Below are 9003 nucleotides of genomic sequence, written 5' to 3' on the forward strand. Positions count from 1 at the left end.
CTATCAAATTATACATATTTCTTATAGTAACAATAATCAATTAAAAGGGTAGTTTTAAAAGTACCCTCATGATTAATGAGATAGCTCAATTATTTGTGGGAAAAAATTTAAAACCAATTAGCTCAATTAATTTGGGACGGAGGGAGTAAAATGCAAAGAAATCCATCTAGAGAAGATGATGATGAGGGAGATAATAGCGGTGGTAGTAAGGTTACTAAATATCATATACTATCGGTAGTAACTGAGTTTTACGTCGACCTATACAAGCACCAACTTTTAACTGTCTAGAATGGTCGTAGTTCAACATGCGGGGGAAAAACTATGTTTTATTTATTTTTATAAGAAAAAAATCTTTTGCTGAGATGTTGCTTCGTATTTGGATAAGACAAGGGTTCAACTTTTTGACATTTACATGCTACAAGCTCCATTACAAGATCCATAAGTGTTTAATTAAATTTTAAAAGCTCTACAGTCTACATTGTCTATAGTAAAAGGCTGCTCATGACTTTTGTTATGAAGATATTGTGTACCCTGCTATAAGTTAGTTGAAGGTAAAATCTCTGCTTACTAACCTTTTTGCTATAAACGATTTGTGGAATGGTACTTGCTGTCTTAGCAGAAGTCAGCCGAAGGTAAATAATTTTTGCTTAAGTGTCGCAATATCAGATCTAACTCACATTAGGAAACGGTGCATGCCGTCTTAGCTCAAATGACAGAGCACGCGGTTCTCAACCATGTAGTTGTGGGTTCGATTCTCCCAGTTGGCACCACAATTTGAGAAGACTAAACCTTTACATGTTTTTGATGGCACGACTCTGCAATATACATGGCGAAGGATAATTCTCATTATCGTTCAACATCCATCTTAAGTCTCATTTTTATGAAGTTCAAGCTTTCGTAGACTACTAGGTTCCTTCTTAGATAATAGGTCATATTTTTTTCCAAATAGGTGTCACTCTTAAACAGAACTATTGCACACTACACCATATCCTGCATTTTGCAACATATCAATTTCGTGGGTGTGCAACGTCAATATCCGTTGCATATCGAAAAATACGTTGCACAAAACAAATAATATTGGTTAATTAAATGAAATTAATAGAGCAACGTCTTTTTGAAACGTGTAAAAACGATGTACATCAATGTCATTTATGTAATATCAGATATTTTCGTGGGCTTTTAGTAGTCTTGCCTTTTTAATCTCTAGATATTTTTTATTGTTATTATTTTTCTTTTTTAGAAAATCTTAAAATTAGTTCACCAAGTATTCTCTCTCTTATTTTCATTCTCGTCTTTTGCTCTTTCTCTCTCTTATTTGCAGAGAGTTTTTCTTCGGAAAAAAAACCGAATCAAACCCAAGTTTTTTCTCAGAATCAAAACCCAGAGATCTCTTTAACTTTACTAACCATATGAAAAAACCTTTCATTCAGCAATCAAAACCCACAAATCTCGATCTATTTTCTAAAAATCTGAAAAAATTCCTAAACCTAGAAAATCAAATTTGTTCCTGAAATCCAAAATCAATTCATGTGATAGTTGATTGCTTTGCTGATCATCATCAGGTATAAACCATTATCTACTACTACTATTGTTTAATTTTGATTTTGTTGGGTATCTTTTGATCTATTATTTGACCTAACTCTGTGAAGTTGGAGTCTTACTGCATGTATAGTTTTTGGTGTTCCTTTTTTACATTATGTAATTTTAAATCATGGGGTGTATTTAGATTTCAGTTTAGTGTGTTTATTGAAGTTGTTTTGGTGTTTTTACTTTGGAGTCTTGTTGTATGGATTTTTTTTCTTTTTGTATTATGTACAATTTTAAGGCTTGGGTATGTTTTGGGTTTCAATTTAATGGTTTGTTGAAGTTGGTTTATGTAAAGTCTCTTGTAAAAGTGAATGAATTTTCTCTCAGTTTGCTTATAATTCAGTTTCTGGTTATCAATTCAGTTTGCTCTTCATTTCAGAAGATTGTTTTTTTTTTGTTTTTTTTTGGTGAAATTATAGGCTAGAATAGTGCATCTATTTTATAATCCGGTCTGTGGTTATTACTGTAGAATGTCTCAACAAACTGGGAAAGGTTGGTTGTTTGGAGATAGGTTTAGAATATGAGTGGATACTTTTATTGCCTTTGCATATAAGAACAGAACTAGAGACTCACAATTCTGTCCCCGTCCTTGTCGTGTTCGTCGTAATGCAAAATCTAAGAGGTTTGAACTAGTGAGGCATGATCTAAAAGTGAATGTCATGTTAGTTAAATATGTACATTAGTTACAATTCTGTCCGTTTTTGCTTTCGTTAACAGGCACGGTTACAACCTGTTTGTATTTTGAACCTTAATTTGTTGTGATAGTTTGTGATTTTCGGCTTACAATGATTTCATAATAATTGCTTCTGCTCTTATTGTGATGTTTCAGTGTCTACTGTTATTATCTTACGACGTCACACCAAAATATGTCCGACTCTTCTTTAGTAAAACCGAAACGTCCCCTCGAACTTGACATTGGTTTCGAGCCTGTGGAAGATTATGCTTGCAAATTCTCTACTAGGGCAGGAGATCTAATCAGAAGTCATGTTCCAGATAACTTCGCTAAGTGGAGGACCGTGCCGGATTATTTCAAAGATGATGTTTGGGCAGCTTTGATGGTATTTCTACTATTTTTGGAATTGCCTTTTGTCATATATAAGTTAGAAACAAAGGTTGCTTCTATTCATTGCATCTTTGAATCAATAGATCCATGAGTATTTATTTCAAATGGATGCAAAGGTGAATGCAGCTACTTTTTTACAGAATAATTGGGATCTACTCCTGACTCAGTTTCTTGCAAATAAAAATTGGTCTGTAAAATGTTGTTCGCCTAGATGCAAGTAGCCTTGCATGGAATTTGTAGCTGTGGTCTTGCATATATCCTTAAATTGGTTAGAGATCTATCAAAATTTGGCTTCTTTATCGAACGACACAAAGAAAAAAAAACACTTGATATTATGCAAAAGTGTGTAAATTGCACTGTTTTATGTCATTCCGAAGTTTCTACATACGTCAGTTTTCACTAATTGAAATGAAATTGGTTGTCCACAGGACCAAAGCCAGTAGAGCTTTGGACTGGGAAACAGCTATTCAGCGTTCTAATTCACCCTCATGCTCAGATGAGGGTCTATATGAATCTTACTGTTGCGAAGAAATCTTACAAGCAGAGCAAAGAAACATCATGCTCTAAAGAAGGACTTGTCTATATTTAGAAGAGTGAACTCATTTGTGGGAAAGTTGGTAAAACTACTTTAGGTGGGTTCCTTTACCTCCTCATGTCTAAATTATTGCTAAATCTGCATATTCTATTTCTTCTTTTTGATTGGTCTTCTGCAACATTTATCGTCATGTGATATATTGCAAGTGACATATTTAGTTTGGGTGGATTAGGTTTCGTATTTTGTTTGTGTCAAGTAGCACTGTTAAGCATTAAGGGATTCTATTTTTAGGAATAATTTTGTATCAAAAGATGTCACTGGCATGAGAACTCCCACATCTTACAGAGCTCCACCTATTTAAAATCTTAAAATGGAGTTTCTGGTTAAACAAGTGACACGGAACACCTTCAATTATGTCTGGGATTGGTAGGCGGTGATTGGGTGTACATACATCGGCTTATATTAGTTATACCCACCAAAGTTAAGTATTTCAATAGATAAGTAAACCATTTTACGGAGATTATCACATTTTTATACAAGTTTGGTCCTCCTTTGGCATAATTTCTTGAATCAATCATTATGTCCTGGGTAGTGAGTGCCACATATGTTGCCCGTTTGCTGTTCTTTAGTGGGAACTTTGAAATCTTCTCTTCCTATTGTGGGATTGGATGGAAAAGCTTATGTCGTGCAACTATGTTTTTGTTTTGTTGATTTTCTAAACTTCTCAGGATTTCTTTCCCTCTGAATTCACCTCCAGGAAACGGCAGACTTTTTTTTGTTCTTCTTAAATATTACAATGCACATGTCGCTGATTGTATGAACCTTCTAGCAAAGTTGAGGTAATAATCTTTCATGAACCTTTAGGCTTATGATAAGTTGTGGTTCACTATATCAGTGAGGCCATCTATTTCGCGAAGTAGCTTGTGCACAGTTTTACTATGTATTGTCAATGATATCCTTGTCCTATTTGATTAAAAATATAATGATCTTATCCTCTCACTGAGACAAGCCAAATATTACAGTAGTTGATTCTTTGCAAGTACTATTATCCATTTCGTACGCGTATACTTTGTACTCTAAATTCCTTTCTTTCTTGCAGTGCTCACTGGATTGGGAACCATGGGTTCTTGATTGGTATTAATGATATACAACCTGGAAAGTTTCTAAGTAAAGACATACAAGATAGGATCAAAAAGGAAAAACAAATAAATGATGCACTTGTTCAGGTTGTGAAAAAAATGGGACACTTCAAATTCAACCAGGTCGTGATCTGCTCAAACATTGGAATCTGAGCTAACTTATCTTCTGAATGGCTTTAGAGAGAAAACTTGAAAGGTAAATCATGTTATGTGGTTGCAGTTGTTTGACATTTATCTTTATTAATAAATGATGGCGTACAGTATTTTCATTTCTCTGGTTAATTGGTCCCAGGTTTGTATGGGAACCGAAGAATAAAACAAAAATGTAAGCGAAAAAAGTAAAACTACATTGGTGAACAGCCCTCTGATTATGTTGCAGTGCGGATCCAAAGCGTCCCCCGATAATATCAGTCAGATCATTGCATGTGTTTAGTCATCAATTAGTTGGGGGTTGCCCTGTATTTTTATTAAAAACTGTATGTAAAGTAGGATCTGCCTCTCTTTTTTAATGTGGTTTTGATCCCGGTCTCATTTTTTTTTGTTGCTGGTGTAGGATATTGCTTTTGCTGAATTGAATCCTACTCACCCAATAAGGGTTGGACTTGCTCTTAACTTCTCAGTGTTCTCTACTATGAAATCCTGAATTCACCAGATCATGATTGCACTCTAGCTAAGCAGGTTCGTTTCTTGATATACAATTATTTCTCTGGATATTTGTAGGTTGGGTGAGATTGTTGTTTCTTGATATACAATTATTTCTTTGGATATTTGTAGGCTGGTGAGATTGTTGTGCACGTGAATTATTTTTTTACGATATTCTTCTTGGTCATTTTTACGATATTCTTCTTGTTAACTATGTAGATGACCACCACTACTTCATTATTCTAGGAATCTGAACATTTACTAATTACTATATTCGTCGTCGTAATTAATAAATTTCGTTTCTCTTTTATTCTTGTTCAGATGTACGCAGTCGATGATGGAATGCAATTGCAGGTCATGTTTCCATATAAGGTGCCAATAGTACCCTCAGGTTCTGTGTTATCTACCATTAACACATTGAATTTTACCCAAAGACAAACATTGTTTACTAAGTAAGTTTCCTGTTGAGATTTCTTTTGATGTCATGAATTGAAGTGTCAACATTTTGATTTTGTCAATAACTATGAGGCTTATGTATCGACTTCAGTTGGATTATAATTCTGTCTTGTACTCTACAGGATTGATATTAACGCTCTTCTACCATTGGTACTTCTCATTATACAAAATATGTAAACAACTGAAGGTATTCTTATGAACTAACTTTTATATTACCAAATTCAGAAACTTGGATTCTTGACAAAAGTTGGTATTTATCTTTGAATCAACCAAATAATTGTATGGTTTATTATAGTTCATCTGTTACAAGGTGCAGAAATCATACAATTATTTGATATATATGAATCTACAATGGTATATGAAGGTGCAGAAATCCTTCGGAATTTACTTCATTTTACCTGTAAATTTATTTGTAACGTTTATAAGTGTCGCTCATAATAGAGTATACCTTGCCTAAATTATTGTAAGCGTTGCAAATTAAAGAATCCGTTGCTCAAGAAACGTTGGTAAACCGGATATGAGTGCACAAATTAATTTGACCAACGGATATACGCGTTGCTCAAACTGCTACGCCATACATTTCCAACGGATATAAGAGTTCATTGCAACCCATATATCCGTCCCAAAATCGGATGTTTTTGGTGTAGTGGCAGTAAATTTCATCATCACTTAATACATGAGCATGCATGGCTTCGCTTCATGGAGGTATTGCTACATGGGATGGATGGCAGCATAGCATATAGGTGCATTATGTAAACCTAGGTTCACCATACATTAGTGGAATTCCAGTAGCTCTTGGTTGGGTCTCTCATTTGTTAGACTGACTTACACATTTAATACAAAGGTGAAACTTAATTTAAAGAAAGATTTTCAGAGTGGATGCTCAATTGAGCTTCATTGTTGATAATTCCAGCTTTTGGATATAGTATTGTTTACCAGGTAATATTTATTTTGGAGATAAATATCAACTTTGAAGTCGTTAATCTGCTGATATCTTAGGTAGCGATTTCCTATGCTGAACATACACGCTTAAACATTATTCTATTAAATATAATTGGCATATTTTTGTAAACTTATTTGACCGGTACCTGTTTTATCCTATTTCTAAAAGAGTTCGTATGAAAGGTTAATTGATTCAGAAATCTTAAATCTATTAGGTCATTATTCATGATGATATATCCCCAAGATCCGGATGATTGGATATTTCCAAATTAAACATCCTGGAAAGAGGAAGCATCCTTGAAACACTAAGCTTTGAATCCTGTTTATAAACTAAAGCATCCTTGAAACACTGAGCTTTGAATCCTGGTTATAAACTAAATTATTGTGCTAATTCCGATTAGGAACTAGAAACTTATAATGGAGCAGCCTTTGGCTGTCAAGTGATCACGTATATTTTTTATATAAATTTCTTGAAGTTGCTGAATTAATTGTAACGTTACCAGTAAGAAACCAATCTTCTTCCTTAAAGGCCTTGACAAAATAAGCTCTCACGTTGAATGGTGATGAAATCCTCATTCCCTATTGGCCGAAATAAATCTTTTCTAATGTAGAAGCTATGGTGAGGACACTTGGCATAACTTTACTGGTTGTAATAATTGAGATTTGGTTACACTTTGCTTACATCAGATACTTAACTGTTCGTTAGTAACGGTGTTGATAAAAAAATAGGTGGACAACACTTTTGTCAGAGTTTTAACTTAAATAATTATGTTACACCGTATTTAAACCAATACTTAACTGACGCTAGTAACACCGTCTAAGGTGGACAATACTTAGGTTTAAACCTTTGATAAAAGTTTTCCATTCAAAATTTGTTACGGTGACAATCTTTGTTTCAAACTTAATTAAGGAAATTGTGATGGAAAGGAAACCGGGCGCTTCAGCTTTTGTACTTGATTAGGGAACACAATATTACCCCAATAAGGAAATCAGATTTTCTCAACTGATTCGTTAATGAATATCCTTCCTTAATAAGGAAACCAAGGGCCTGTTTGGTACAGTTTTGAAAAACAGTTTTCAACTGTTTTAAAAACATACCCTTTTTTTTTGTTTTCATTTTCTAAAAATTGTTTGGTAAACTGTTTTTGAAAACAAGGAAAACCAACTAAATCGGATCAAATGTAAAGATTCGTCTAAGAGATAGTGATATTAGCCATGACTCACTTGCAGTCATTCCCCATCTCTTACTTTGTTCTGAAAAGAAGAAAAGAATAAAGAAAAGAAAAAAAGAGAAAACACAGAAAACAATAATTTGTTGTTTTCATTTTTTTGTTTTTAAAAACAGAAAACAGATAGAAAACATTTTCTGAAAATGTCCTTACCAAACGCGTTTTCTCCTGTTTTCTGTTTTCTCTGTTTTTAAAAACAGAAAACTGTTTTTGAAAACTATACCAAACAGGACCTAAATTATTATGGAAATCGTGTTTATTTTGTTAGTAAAGAAACCAGCTTATTATGGAAGTCGTGAAATCGTATCAGTAAGGAAACTGGATGATTCATCTGTTGACTATATATATAGACTTCAGTTTTCGTTTCCATATCCCCCAAAAACATTGTAAGTTCTCTCTTTCAGTTACTGTGGTTTTTTTTTTTTTTTTTGATCGGTCAATAGGAAAGGAATCATTGATAAAAAGTTACTGTGGTTTTTATTCATGTTGTTTTTAATCTGTGGAGCAGCTGGAGCTATCTCTGCGGTGCTTTGCTGACTTATCCAGATGAGAATTCATAAGTTTAGCTTCGCAGCGCGGTAAAGTTCTGCCTGATGCTTGATATTTGGGTGTTTGATAAAAATATTTCCTCTTAGTAGCGCAAGCTAGGTTTCTGAAACAAGGGATTTTCATGTTGTATGAGTAATTTTTCTCTGTACTTTATTGATTTCCTTCACTTGGATTGGATTTTGTGCTTTTGTATAATAGGCATCTGAAAGTTTAACGCTCATTGTGACATACACACACGGAAAAATTTAATAATTGTTGTAATTTTTTGCTTTAGATCTGATTTGCCGAATGAGCTACTGCCGTGATCTTGATGCTAAGCATGATGTTAAATCTCGGGACGGAGATAGAAGGCTGTGGTTTCACTTCCAATCATTTGCGTCATTCAATGTGGCAAGCAAGTATAATGTTCTTTCTGAAGTCAATATAGCTGAACTATGCATAAAATTTTGTATTCATATTTAACAGCACAATCATGAAATTGTGGAGAAAACGAGCCTTAGATTGAAGATACTGGATTCTCTTTAGGTATCAAAGATGATGATTCCAATATGTCAAAAATTTACTCTACAGAACTTTCCGAGCTTTTGTTTAGAAGATTCCCAACGTGAAAAGGAAATAATACTACTGATTGTTGTCTTAATTAAACCTATTCATTGCTGACTCGGGTTACTTTAGGTTTTTTTCTTTCTTTTTTTTTTTTCTAATTTTTCAGATGACTTCAGATTTTGCAAAAGAGCAAAGGGCCATCAGAAGGAAAGCATTCAAAATCATCGAAGAAGGTGTTTAAAAGGCAGAGAGCGATGATGACCCTTAATAATCTTGGGACTAGGCGCAAAAGCTTTGATACCAAGTCTAGAGACC

General features: G+C 34.0%; 1 long non-coding RNA gene across 1 annotated transcript; it reads left to right on the plus strand.

The window, feature by feature from the left end:
- Positions 1–1296: 1296 nt before the first annotated feature.
- Positions 1297–5682, plus strand: LOC113320543. Its single transcript, XR_003346167.1, has 7 exons — positions 1297–1562; positions 2417–2645; positions 3079–3282; positions 4285–4520; positions 4617–5002; positions 5288–5418; positions 5545–5682. It is a non-coding gene; the product is annotated as an uncharacterized LOC113320543 (long non-coding RNA).
- The last annotated feature ends 3321 nt before the right edge of the window (positions 5683–9003 follow it).

The sequence above is a fragment of the Papaver somniferum genome, chromosome 11, assembly GCF_003573695.1.
Source record: "Papaver somniferum cultivar HN1 chromosome 11, ASM357369v1, whole genome shotgun sequence".
Taxonomy (NCBI): domain Eukaryota; kingdom Viridiplantae; phylum Streptophyta; class Magnoliopsida; order Ranunculales; family Papaveraceae; genus Papaver; species Papaver somniferum.